Source organism: Rhipicephalus microplus, unplaced genomic scaffold (assembly GCF_043290135.1).
Source record: "Rhipicephalus microplus isolate Deutch F79 unplaced genomic scaffold, USDA_Rmic scaffold_202, whole genome shotgun sequence".
NCBI lineage: Eukaryota > Metazoa > Arthropoda > Arachnida > Ixodida > Ixodidae > Rhipicephalus > Rhipicephalus microplus.
In genome coordinates, this window is record NW_027464773.1 from 152,501 (window position 1) to 165,000 (window position 12,500).

Below are 12,500 nucleotides of genomic sequence, written 5' to 3' on the forward strand. Positions count from 1 at the left end.
GCCATGTCTGTTTGCCACAGTTTTCCCGGTGGTGCCGCACCCGGGCTCGCCCCGGCTGACGCAGTTTTCGCGCCGCCCCGGCTGACGCGGTTTCGTGCCGCCCCGGCAGACGCGGTTTTCGCGCCGCCCCGGCTGACGCGGTTTCGTGCCGCCCCGGCAGACGCAGTTCGGACTTAGCACTTTTCGGCTGTGCCTGGCTGGCGGCCCACTCACTCGATCGCCATGTCTGTTTGCCACAGTTTTCCCGGTGGTGCCGCACCCGGGCTCGCCCCGGCAGACGCGTTTTTTTTTTTCTTTCGCCCCGGCTGACGCAGTTTTCGCGCCGCCCCGGCTGACGCGGTTTCGTGCCGCCCCGGCAGACGCGGTTTTTTGCGCCGCCCCGGCTGACGCGGTTTTTGCCGCCCCGGCTGACGCAGTTCGGACTTAGCACTTTTCGGCTGTGCCTGGCTGGCGGCCCACTCACTCGATCGCCATGTCTGTTTGCCACAGTTTTCCCGGTGGTGCCGCACCCGGGCTCGCCCCGGCTGACGCAGTTTTCGCGCCGCCCCGGCTGACGCGGTTTCGTGCCGCCCCGGCAGACGCGGTTTTCGCGCCGCCCCGGCTGACGCGGTTTCGTGCCGCCCCGGCAGACGCAGTTCGGACTTAGCACTTTTCGGCTGTGCCTGGCTGGCGGCCCACTCACTCGATCGCCATGTCTGTTTGCCACAGTTTTCCCGGTGGTGCCGCACCCGGGCTCGCCCCGGCTGACGCAGTTTTCGCGCCGCCCCGGCTGACGCGGTTTCGTGCCGCCCCGGCAGACGCGGTTTTCGCGCCGCCCCGGCTGACGCGGTTTCGTGCCGCCCCGGCAGACGCAGTTCGGACTTAGCACTTTTCGGCTGTGCCTGGCTGGCGGCCCACTCACTCGATCGCCATGTCTGTTTGCCACAGTTTTCCCGGTGGTGCCGCACCCGGGCTCGCCCCGGCAGACGCGTTTTTTTTTTCTTTCGCCCCGGCTGACGCAGTTTTCGCGCCGCCCCGGCTGACGCGGTTTCGTGCCGCCCCGGCAGACGCGGTTTTTTTGCGCCGCCCCGGCTGACGCGGTTTTTGCCGCCCCGGCTGACGCAGTTCGGACTTGGCACTTTTTGGCTGAGCCTGGCTGGTGGCCCACTCACTCGATCGCCATGTCTGTTAGCCACAGTTTTCCCGGTGGTGCCGCACCCGGGCTCGCCCCGGCTGACGCAGTTTTCGCGCCGCCCCGGCAGACGCGGTTTTCGCGCCGCCCCGGCTGACGCGGTTTTTGCCGCCCCGGCTGACGCAGTTCGGACTTGGCACTTTTTGGGCTGAGCCTGGCTGGCGGCCCACTCACTCGATCGCCATGTCTGTTTGCCACAGTCTTCCCGGTGGTGCCGCACCCGGGCTCGCCCCGGCAGACGCGTTTTTTTTTTCTTTCGCCCCGGCAGACGTGGTTCCCCCCCCCCCCCCTTTTCGCTCACCCCGGCTGACGAGGTTTTCGCGCCGCCCCGGCTGACGCAGTTTTCGCGCCGCCCCGGCTGACGCGGTTTCGTGCCGCCCCGGCTGACGCGGTTTTCGCGCCGCCCCGGCTGACGCGGTTTTTGCGTCGCCCCGGCTGACACGGTTCGGACTTTGCACTTTTCGGCTGTGCCTGGCTGGCGGCCCACTCACTCGATCGCCATGTCTGTTTGCCACAGTTTTCCCGGTGGTGCCGCACCCGGGCTTGCCCCGGCAGACGCGTTTTTTTTTTTCTTTTCGCCCCGGCTGACGCAGTTTTCGCCCCGCCCCGGCTGACGCGGTTTCGTGCCGCCCCGGCAGACGCGGTTTTTTGCGCCGCCCCGGCTGACGCGGTTTTTGCCGCCCCGGCTGACGCAGTTCGGACTTTGCACTTTTTGGCTGAGCCTGGCTGGCGGCCCACTCACTCGATCGCCATGTCTGTTTGCCACAGTTTTCCCGGTGGTGCCGCACCCGGGCTCGCCCCGGCAGACGCGTTTTTTTTTTCCTTCGCCCCGGCAGACGTGGTTCCCCCCCCCCCTCCGTCTTTCTTTTTGTTTTTTTTTTCGCCGCGGCTGAAGTGGATTTTTCGGTGCCTCGACGCCCCGGTAGTCGCGGTTTTTCCGTTTCCGCACGGCCCCGGCTGACGCTGCTCGGTCACAGTCGCCTTTTGTGAGGATTGCAGACTTCTTGAGCGCGGGTGTTTTTTTTTTGTTGTTGTTGTTGTTTTATTACGTATTCGCTCCAGCAGACGCTGTTTAGACTTTTTGTTTCCTCTTTTATCCTGCGACGAGGTGACGAGGTTTATTCGGTGCCCCGCCGCCCCGGCTGAAGTGATTTTTCCTGTCCCGTGCCGCCCCGGCTGACGCGGTTGGGACTTCGCGTTTGTTCGGCCGCCACGGGTTTTGGCGCACTCGCTCGGTTGCTTGTTGTTGCCACTTGTTGCGAACCCAGGTTTCTTGAGCGAGCGCGGGCGTTTTTTCTTCCTTTCTTTCTTTGTTCTATGTGTTAGCGAATCGGCCTTTAATATCACACGAGGACTCACAACCAACAATTTTCAGTTTGAAGTGTAAAAAATCTGCAGGTGTTGACGTAACTGACTTGCCCCGTACCCTTGAGTACATCCATGAAGTTCTCGTAGTACTACTAAATCGCATTATTCCAAGTGGAGAAATTCCCATAAACTTGCAAACCTCTACACGAAAATCGGTGCGCGTGATAAAGTTGAAAATTATCGTCCGATATCAAATGTGCCTTCTATAACACAAATTCTAGGAAAAAAAAAAAAACACTTGTTCGCCGTTTTCTGCGCCGTGACTGGCAGCACTCCGGCGAAGCGAAACGGGGTCGATTCGAGCACGATATCGGCGTCTTTCGACGTGCTCGCCGGCGACCGTCGCACGAGTACGTCGCACGAGCGCGTCTGCCGGGGCGCCGTTTGCGAAGCCGACGCAAAAGTGGGAACCGCCGCTCGGATGATCGCCGCTTTCGGCAGAGTGAGTGTTGGCACTCCGGGGAAGCGAAACAGCGTGAATGCGCCCACGAAATCGGCGTATTTTGAAGTGCCCGCCGGCGACCGTCGCACGAGTACGGTAAACCGCGTCAGCCGGGGCGTAGTTCGGGACGCCGACGAAAAAGTGGGAAGCGCAACTCGGATCTTCGCCGTTTTTGCAGGAGTGAGTGGCGGCCCTCCTGCGAGACCAAGAAGCATCGATTCGTGCACGAATTCGGCGCCTTTCGACGTGATCGCCGGCGACCGTCGCTCGAGTAGGGCAAACCGCGTCTGCCGGGGCGGGCTTCGGGACGCCGATGCGAAAGTGGGAAACGCTGCTCGGATGTTCGCCGTTTTTGGCCGAGTGAGTGCTGGCACTCGGGCGAAGCCAAACGGGGCCGATTACGGCACGATATCGGCGTCTTTCGACGTGCCCGGCGGCGACCGTCGCACGAGTACGGTAAACCGCGTCAGCCCGGGCGGAGTTCGGGACGCCGATGCGAAAGTGGAGAACGCCGCTCGGATCTTCGCCGTTTTTGGAGGAGTGAGTGGCGGCACTCCGGAGAAGCCAAGGAGCGCCAATTAGCGCACGATATCGGCGTCTTTCGACGCGCTCGCCGGCGACCGTCGAACGAGTAGGGCAAACCGCGTCTGCCGGGGCGGGGTTTACGACGCCGACGCAAAAGTGGGAACCGCCGCTCGGATGTTGGCCGTTTTTGGCAGAGTGAGTGCTGGCACACCGGCGACGCGAAAGAGCGCGAAAGCGCCCACGAAAGTGGCGTATTTGGACGTGCTTGACGGCGACCGCTGCAGGAGTACGAAAAACCACGTCAGCCGGGGCGAGCGACCCACGGCGGTCTGGGTGCTTATCGCTGCTATTATAGGGGCACCCCGGCAGACGCAGAAAAAAAAATTTTTTTTCGACCTTCTTTTTTGCTGGTCGAGCTCGGGTAACCCAGGTCGCAATGGGAGCCGCGCACGAAAGCGGCGTCGCGAGACGCGTTCGCGGTCGCTAGTCGCACGAGCTCGGCAACCGCGTCAGCCGGCGCGGAGTTCGGGATGCCGACGGCTAAGTGGGTACCGCTGCTCGGATGTTCGCCGTTTTTGGCCGAGTGAGTGCTGGCACTCCGGCGAAGCGAAACGGGGCCGATTCGGGCACGATATCGGCGTATTTCGACGTGCTCGCCGGCGACCGTCGCACGAGTACGGCAAAGCGCGTCTGCCGGGGCGAGGTTTGCGATGCCGACGAAAAAGTGGGAAGCGCCGCTCGGATCTTCGCCGTTTTTGCAGGAGTGAGTGGCGGCCCTCCTGCGAGACCAAGAAGCATCGACTCGCGCACGATATCGGTGTCTTTCGACGTGCCCGCCGGCCACCGCCGCACGAGTACGGCAAACCGCGTATGCCGGGGCGGGGTTGGCGACGCCGACGCAAAAGTGGGAACCGCCACTAGGATGTTCGCCGTTTTTGGCAGAGTGAGTGCTGGCACACCGGCGACGCGAAAGAGCGCGAAAGCGCCCACGAAAGTGGCGTATTTGGACGTGCTTGACGGCGACCGCTGCAGGAGTACGAAAAACCACGTCAGCCGGGGCGAGCGACCCACGGCGGTCTGGGTGCTTATCGCTGCTATTATAGGGGCACCCCGGCAGACGCAGAAAAAAAAAATTTTTTTTCGACCTTCTTTTTTGCTGGTCGAGCTCGGGTAACCCAGGTCGCAATGGGAGCCGCGCACGAAAGCGGCGTCGCGAGACGCGTTCGCGGTCGCTAGTCGCACGAGCTCGGCAACCGCGTCAGCCGGCGCGGAGTTCGGGATGCCGACGGCTAAGTGGGTACCGCTGCTCGGATGTTCGCCGTTTTTGGCCGAGTGAGTGCTGGCACTCCGGCGAAGCGAAACGGGGCCGATTCGGGCACGATATCGGCGTATTTCGACGTGCTCGCCGGCGACCGTCGCACGAGTACGGCAAAGCGCGTCTGCCGGGGCGAGGTTTGCGATGCCGACGAAAAAGTGGGAAGCGCCGCTCGGATCTTCGCCGTTTTTGCAGGAGTGAGTGGCGGCCCTCCTGCGAGACCAAGAAGCATCGACTCGCGCACGATATCGGTGTCTTTCGACGTGCCCGCCGGCCACCGCCGCACGAGTACGGCAAACCGCGTATGCCGGGGCGGGGTTGGCGACGCCGACGCAAAAGTGGGAACCGCCACTAGGATGTTCGCCGTTTTTGGCAGAGTGAGTGCTGGCACTCCGGCGAAGCGAAAGAGCGCGAATGCGCCCACGAAAGTGGCGTGTTTGGACGTGCTTGACGACGACCACCGCAGGAAAACGAAAAACCACGTCAGCCGGGGCGAGCGACCCATGGCGGTCTGGGTGCTTATCGCTGCTATTATAGGGGCACCCCGGCAGACGCAAAAAAAAAAAAATTTTTTTTCGACATTCTTTCTTGCTCGTCGACCTCGGGTGACCCAGGTCGCAGTGGGAGCCGCGCACGAAAGCGGCGTCGCGAGACGGCTTCGCGGTCGCTAGTCGCACGAGCTCGGCAACCGCGTCTGCCGGGGCGGAGTTCGGGACGCCGACGGCTAAGTGGGAACCGCCGCTCGGATGTTCGCCGTTTGTGGCCGAGTGAGTGCTGGCACTCCGGCGAAGCCAAACGGGGCCGATTCCGGCACGATATCGGCGTCTTTCTACGTGCTCGCCGGCGACCGTCGCACGAGTACGGCAAAGTGCGTCTGCCGGGGCGGGGTTTGCGACGCGTACGCAATAGTGAGAACCGTCGCTCGGATGTTCGTCGTCTTTCGCCGAGCCAGTGCTGGCACTCCGGCGAAGCCGAACGGAGCCGATTCGGGCACGATATCGGCGTCTTTCCACGTGCTCGCCGGCGACCGTCGCACGAGTACGGTAAACCGCGTCAGCCGGGGCGGAGTTCGGGACGCCGATGCGAAAGTGGGAAGCGCCGCTCGGATCTTCGCCGTTTTTGGAGGAGTCAGTGGCGGCACTCCGGTGAAGCCAAGGTGCGCCAATTCGCGCACGATATCGGCGTCTTTCGACGTGCCCGCCGGCCACCGTCGCACGAGTACGGCAAACCTCGTCTGCCGGGGCGGGGTTTGCGACGCCGACGCAAAAGTGGGAACCGCCGCTCGGATGTTCGCCGTTTTTGGCAGAGTGAGTGCTGGCACTCCGGCGAAGCGAAAGAGCGTGAATGCGCCCACGAAAGTAGCGTATTTGGACGTGCTTGACGGCGACCGCCGCAGGAGTACGAAAAACCACGTCAGCCGGGGCGAGCGACCCACGGCGGTCTGGGTGCTTATCGCTGCTATTATAGGGGCACCCCGGCAGACGCAGAAAGAAAAAAAAAAAAATGGGGACATGGCGTGCGTCACCGTGCGGCTTCGCAGCGTTGCCGAAGTCGCCGAGCCCTTCGACTGAGCCGAACGGCGGACAGGGAACGTTGGTCGGCCGTTCTAACCTGTCGGTGCCACGCCGAGACGTCGTTAAGGAAAACCGCGTCGTGGGCCTCTACGACGCCGTCGAGTCGTTGTACGTTTGGTGTCCAGCGTGTCGGCGGCGAGTAGCGGACACGTCGTTCACGACTTCGGTCTTTCGCAGTCGACGCGAACTTGCGGAGAGTCGTGGTGCCTCACGTTTTCGGCAGAAACCGCGGCGGAATTTTCCCGTGCGTGCGCGCACGACCTCGGTGCTGTGCCGTCAGCGTAGTGTTGCACAAACTCGTGGCCTACCCAAGGTGCGGTACGTTTGCGGCCGTATCCTCGGTGGGAATTTCGTGAGTAGGGTCGCAAATTCTACGACCTCGGCGGGTTTGAGAGCGACGTAGACTTGTGGCACGCTCAACGTGCCACACGTTTCGGGGCACACCCGCGGTGAAATTTTCTCGAGTACGCTCGTATTAGTGCCCAAGGAGGTCTGGGTACTTATCGCTGCTATTATGTGGGGGTTCTCGTGAGCGGCGTACGCGAAAGCGACCGGGTGTCTGATATGCGGCGGGCTTCGGCCTCGTCAAGCGTGTCCTCGGGTCTGCTCCAGGGGAATCCACGGCAGTCGTCTGCAGCCTCATCCGCTTGATGCGTTAGGGGCTGGTTGTCGGACGGTGCCGTTTTACCACGATATCGAGGTGTGTTCCGTGTCGTCCTCGGGCGATTCAGATGCGAAAGCGCCGAAGACGCGGGCGTGACCCGTCGTCTGGCGGCTTTGCAGTCTCGGCTCCGTTGCTAGTTCCGGCCGGTCCACCGACAGTGCAGCGGGCTTGGGCAACCCGCACGGCGCGACCGAGTCGATGCAACGAAAAAGAGCGAGCATGAACGTGCTTCTTGCCGCACGGCTCCCACTCGTCTTTCGGGAAGGTTGTGCCGTAGCGAGCTCGAACGCCGTCATCTCGGAGTGCAAAATAAGCGTGTTGGGGCGCCTGAAGGTGGCCTCCGCCGCACACAGACTGCGTCCGGCCCGCCGAAGGCGAGGACGGACGCGCAGTCGAACGATTACCTGGTTGATCCTGCCAGTAATCATATGCTTGTCTCAAAGATTAAGCCATGCATGTCTAAGTACATGCCGAAATAAGGCGAAACCGCGAATGGCTCATTAAATCAGTTATGGTTCCTTAGATCGTTTCTTCCTACTTGGATAACTGTGGCAATTCTAGAGCTAATACATGCAGTGAGCCTGGAGCCCTTTGGGTAACGGGTGCTTTTATTAGACCAAGATCGATCGGGTTTCGGCCCGTATTGTGTGGTGACTCTGGATAACTTTGTGCTGATCGCATGGCCACGAGCCGGCGACGTTTCTTTCAAGTGTCTGCCTTATCAACTTTCGATGGTAGGTTACTTGCTTACCATGGTTGTTACGGGTAACGGAGAATCAGGGTTCGATTCCGGAGAGGGAGCCTGAGAAACGGCTACCACATCCAAGGAAGGCAGCAGGCGCGCAAATTACCCACTCCCGGCACGGGGAGGTAGTGACGAAAAATAACAATACGGGACTCTTTTGAGGCCCCGTAATTGAAATGAGTACACTCTAAATCCTTTAACGAGGATCAATTGGAGGGCAAGTCTGGTGCCAGCAGCCGCGGTAATTCCAGCTCCAATAGCGTATACTAAAGCTGCTGCGGTTAAAAAGCTCGTAGTTGGATCTCAGTTCCAGACGAGTAGTGCATCTACCCGATGCGACGGCTCGGACTGAACATCATGCCGGTTCTTTCTTGGTGCACTTCATTGTGTGCCTCGAGATGGCCGGTGCTTTTACTTTGAAAAAATTAGAGTGCTCAACGCAGGCGAGTCGCCTGAATAAACTTGCATGGAATAATAGAACAAGACCTCGTTTCTGTTCTGTTGGTTTTTGGAATACGAGGTAATGATTAAGAGGGACGGACGGGGGCATTCGTATTGCGGCGCTAGAGGTGAAATTCTTGGACCGTCGCAAGACGAACTACTGCGAAAGCATTTGCCAAGAATGTTTTCATTGATCAAGAACGAAAGTCAGAGGTTCGAAGGCGATCAGATACCGCCCTAGTTCTGACCATAAACGATGCCAACCAGCGATCCGCCTGAGTTACTCAAATGACTCGGCGGGCAGCTTCCGGGAAACCAAAGTATTTGGGTTCCGGGGGAAGTATGGTTGCAAAGCTGAAACTTAAAGGAATTGACGGAAGGGCACCACCAGGAGTGGAGCCTGCGGCTTAATTTGACTCAACACGGGAAAACTTACCCGGCCCGGACACTGGGAGGATTGACAGATTGAGAGCTCTTTCTTGATTCGGTGGATGGTGGTGCATGGCCGTTCTTAGTTGGTGGAGCGATTTGTCTGGTTAATTCCGATAACGAACGAGACTCTAGCCTATTAAATAGGTGCGGGGTTCCCAGCACCTTACAACCTTCTTAGAGGGACAAGCGGCTCCTAGCCGCACGAAACAGAGCAATAACAGGTCTGTGATGCCCTTAGATGTCCGGGGCCGCACGCGCGCTACACTGAAGGAAGCAGCGTGTCTTTATCCCTGTCTGAAAAGACTGGGTAACCCGTGGAACTTCTTTCGTGATTGGGATAGGGGCTTGCAATTGTTCCCCTTGAACGAGGAATTCCCAGTAAGCGCGAGTGATAAGCTCGCGTTGATTACGTCCCTGCCCTTTGTACACACCGCCCGTCGCTACTACCGATTGAATGATTTAGTGAGGTCTTCGGACCGATCTCCGGCGCGGCCTTTCGGTTGCGCCGGTCTGTTGGAAAGATGACCAAACTTGATCATTTAGAGGAAGTAAAAGTCGTAACAAGGTTTCCGTAGGTGAACCTGCGGAAGGATCATTAACGGATTGTGAAGGGTGAGCGCCTCAGCTGCGTCTGCGCCCGACACTTTCTGCCGCTGACCCCGTTTGGACGCGGGGTCGGCTTTTCCCCACGGGGCTGCCTGAATGTGGAGCGGCACCCCGTGACAAATTGTTGCGCCCAGCGGACGCCAACACCGCGACCTTGGACGGTCGGCCAGGTGGCGGACGCGGGTACAAACGGCGCAACGCACTCATAGGTCGGCTTTCGACCCGCCACTGCACCGTGGCTCGAAGCGCTCGAAATGCGCGACCCGACCGCTGCGGGACCGCCTAGTACTGTAAACAGGAGCGGCGGAGCGCGAACGGCGAGTCGTGGTTACGTCGGTAGAAGGCGAGGCTGCGCGTTCCCGAAACGCCAGCCGAGTGCCCTCCCGACCGTTCGAGCGTGCAAGAACGAGACCCGACAATCGCGCGGCGACTGCCAAGTACGAGAGGAACGGCACAAGCGTCGGCGGTCGGTCAAGGAACTGGCGATGTGACGGGTCCGCTGTGCACCAGTGCATACCGTCCCGCCGTCCGCGGCAAGCGCCTCCGCGTCCTCGGGTGACGGAGGCTGCCGGTCGGTTCTTGCAGGCGAGGGATCTCGCTGGCACCGGTTCGCGTTGACGCGCGGCCGGTCATGGCACGGCGATGCGACGGCCGAGGTGCGCAGTACTCGATGGAGGAACCGCACGCTCCGATGACCGTCCCGCCCTCCGCGGCGTATGCGTACCGACCGTAATGGTTGCAGCAGCGCCGGCCGGCTTTTGAATTCGCCACACGAAACACGGTGCGAGATCGCGGTTAGGGGAGCGTTGACGTTGCCAGGCGTTTTGCTTGCTGCCGAGGGAAAGGCGGCACGGCCACGTCGCGCTCGTCGCGATTAGCGGGTCTGCGCGCTTTGGGAAGGTGCCGCAACGACTTGCCGAAAGAGGAAGCACGGAAGAACGAGGGACTTGGACGTCCCGACAATTGAACGCACTTGCGGCCAGGCCCTTGCTGGCTTCGTTCTTCCGCCTCGAGTAGGCTCGTACGCGGCTCCGGCGCCGAAAGTGGTCCTTGGCACCGACTTCGGTGGACGTGGGAAGTGCCGCGCAAGTACGGCGCGCCTGGCTCCACCTGTTGGCTAAAGTAGGCAGCCGGATCGGCATTTTGGTGTGCGGTGGCAAACCGTGGATGCGAAAAAAGCTTGTGCGATTTCGTGGAACAAAAAGCGGGGGTCCCCCTTTTTATGCGGAGGAGACCGACCCGCCTGCCGTGGTGAACCGCGACGCCACGGTAAAAACGGGAGAGGCTTGTCGATGGGACCGTGCATCCCGCGCTCCACGGAGGCCGGGAGGCGGCCGCCCGAGGAAATGTGTAGCCGTCGAGGCCCGCATCTGCGTGCACTCTTATCCAAATGGGTGTACCGCAGGCATTTTCTGGTTAGGCGGGCCAATGAGAGCGAGCACACAACGATACCTACGGGTCCGGCTTGGAGAACCGGCTTCGACGCCTCCCGAGTATTTATAGAGGGGTGGACCACGAAAGCACTCGCAAGTAGCGAAAGCGAAACGCCGTCCGAAACACACCGTTTGCTCGATTTGCGGCAGCCGAAAAAGGCGCGGCAGAGTTTTGGAGTCCAAGCGTGCGCTGAAAAGCGCCCTTCTTGGCCACTGTTTGGCCGAGTGCCAGAAACGTTTGGTTTTGACTGTACGGAATTGAACAAACACTTTTTCACGACTCTAAGCGGTGGATCACTCGGTTCTCGGGTCGATGAAGAACGCAGCCAGCTGCGAGACTTGGTGTGAATTGCAGGACACACTGAGCACTGATTCTTTGAACGCACATTGCGGCCTTGGGTCTTCCCTTGGCTTCGTCTGTCTGAGGGTCGGATCACATATCAAGAGAGCCTTCGGCGCACAAGGGAACGTGAGCCGTCGACTCGTTTTGACCGCGTCGGCAACACGGACAGCACGCTGAACACCTCACAGCGAGCGCCAACAGCGGCCACTCAAGGGCGAGACGGTGGCGACCGTCGTGCCAGAGCCCAACCGAAACGGGGGCGACCGACTGCATTGAGGATGTGGCACCTCGTTGAGACCGCCGCAGGACTTCGAGTCGGAAGGAAGCCTGCAGGGAAAGTGCGGTCGAGGTTGCGTACTCCTCTCTGCGACCGGGCGCGCAAGAGCTGCGAGAGCCACGGACGCGCAACTTTAACGCACGGTAAACACGAGGAGCGAAAGCCGGCCAGCAAAGCTTCTCCAGCCGTGCGCAAAGTGCGCGAGATCGCAGCCTTGCGTTGCGCTTGTTGCCCTCGAAGTAAGCAGGGTGTCCCGTAGACCGGGCGCTCGAACACGCTGCGGGGCCGTGCCTCCTCCAGGCTTTGCCGCGCGAACAGGGAACGTTCGCGCGCAAAGCGCAGGGAGGTGAGGAGGCTGCGCCCGACGTTTGCGGTTCGCTGCGTACGCGGTTGATGCGGAGAGCACGGCGCGACGACTTGCCGCGAAGCGGAAAAAGTCTCCCGCACGAGTTGGCGAAACGTTGGCGAAGCTTAAGGCGTTCTCGTCGTAGTCCGCCGTCGGTCTAAGTGCTTCGCAGTTCCCGTCCCGTTCAAAAAACTGGGCCACTCCAGTTGAGGCGGGGGCGACGCTACACGAGACGATGCCTCTCGCCAGGCTGCGTGGCTGCCCTTGCGGCGGCGGCGACTGGCCTCGGCGGTGTTTGGGCTTTCGACACGGTCGTTTATCACGCAACTGCTCGGACGACGCACGCGCGCAGCGGAATGCCGCTTGCCAGCCTTGTGAAGATGTGACCCTGTACAGGGTTGCGGGCGCACTTGGTAGGGCGTCGTACTCGGTTCGCGATGGGTTTACGAACGTGTCCCGTCACTTCCACGTCACACCGGTTGTGCGCCGCACGCGTGCAGCGGGGAAGCCGATTGCCAGCCTTGTGAAGAAGTGGCCCTGTACAGGGTTGCGGGCGCACTTGGTAGGGCGAGCGCACGCGGTCGTGCAGGAAGTTGATGGAAGCGAATGTATCCGCTGTCGACCTCAGATCAGGCGAGACAACCCGCTGAATTTAAGCATATCACTAAGCGGAGGAAAAGAAACCAACAGGGATTCCCCGAGTAGCTGCGAGCGAAACGGGACCGAGCCCAGCACCGAATCCCCCGTCCTTGCAGGCGGTCGGGAAATGTGGTGTATGGGAGGCGACGTTCTCGGGTGTTTGCGACGGTGCAAGTCCC

The 12,500-nt window shown here is 60.8% G+C and overlaps 3 non-coding genes across 3 annotated transcripts in view; all 3 read left to right on the forward strand.

Annotated features, from left to right (window-relative positions):
* The first annotated feature begins 7,460 nt into the window (after positions 1 to 7,460).
* LOC142792076 (small subunit ribosomal RNA) lies at positions 7,461 to 9,275 on the forward strand. Its single transcript, XR_012890633.1, has one exon. It is a non-coding gene; the product is annotated as a small subunit ribosomal RNA (ribosomal RNA).
* Positions 9,276 to 10,994: 1,719 nt separating this feature from the next.
* On the forward strand, positions 10,995 to 11,147 carry LOC142792056 (5.8S ribosomal RNA). Its single transcript, XR_012890613.1, has one exon. It is a non-coding gene; the product is annotated as a 5.8S ribosomal RNA (ribosomal RNA).
* Positions 11,148 to 12,301: 1,154 nt separating this feature from the next.
* The window catches only part of LOC142792085 (large subunit ribosomal RNA), a 3,958-nt gene continuing 3,759 nt past the window's right edge, over positions 12,302 to 12,500 (forward strand). Inside the window, exon 1 of the ribosomal RNA XR_012890641.1 lies at positions 12,302 to 12,500. This exon is cut by the window's right edge and continues 3,759 nt beyond it. This is a non-coding gene — a ribosomal RNA (large subunit ribosomal RNA).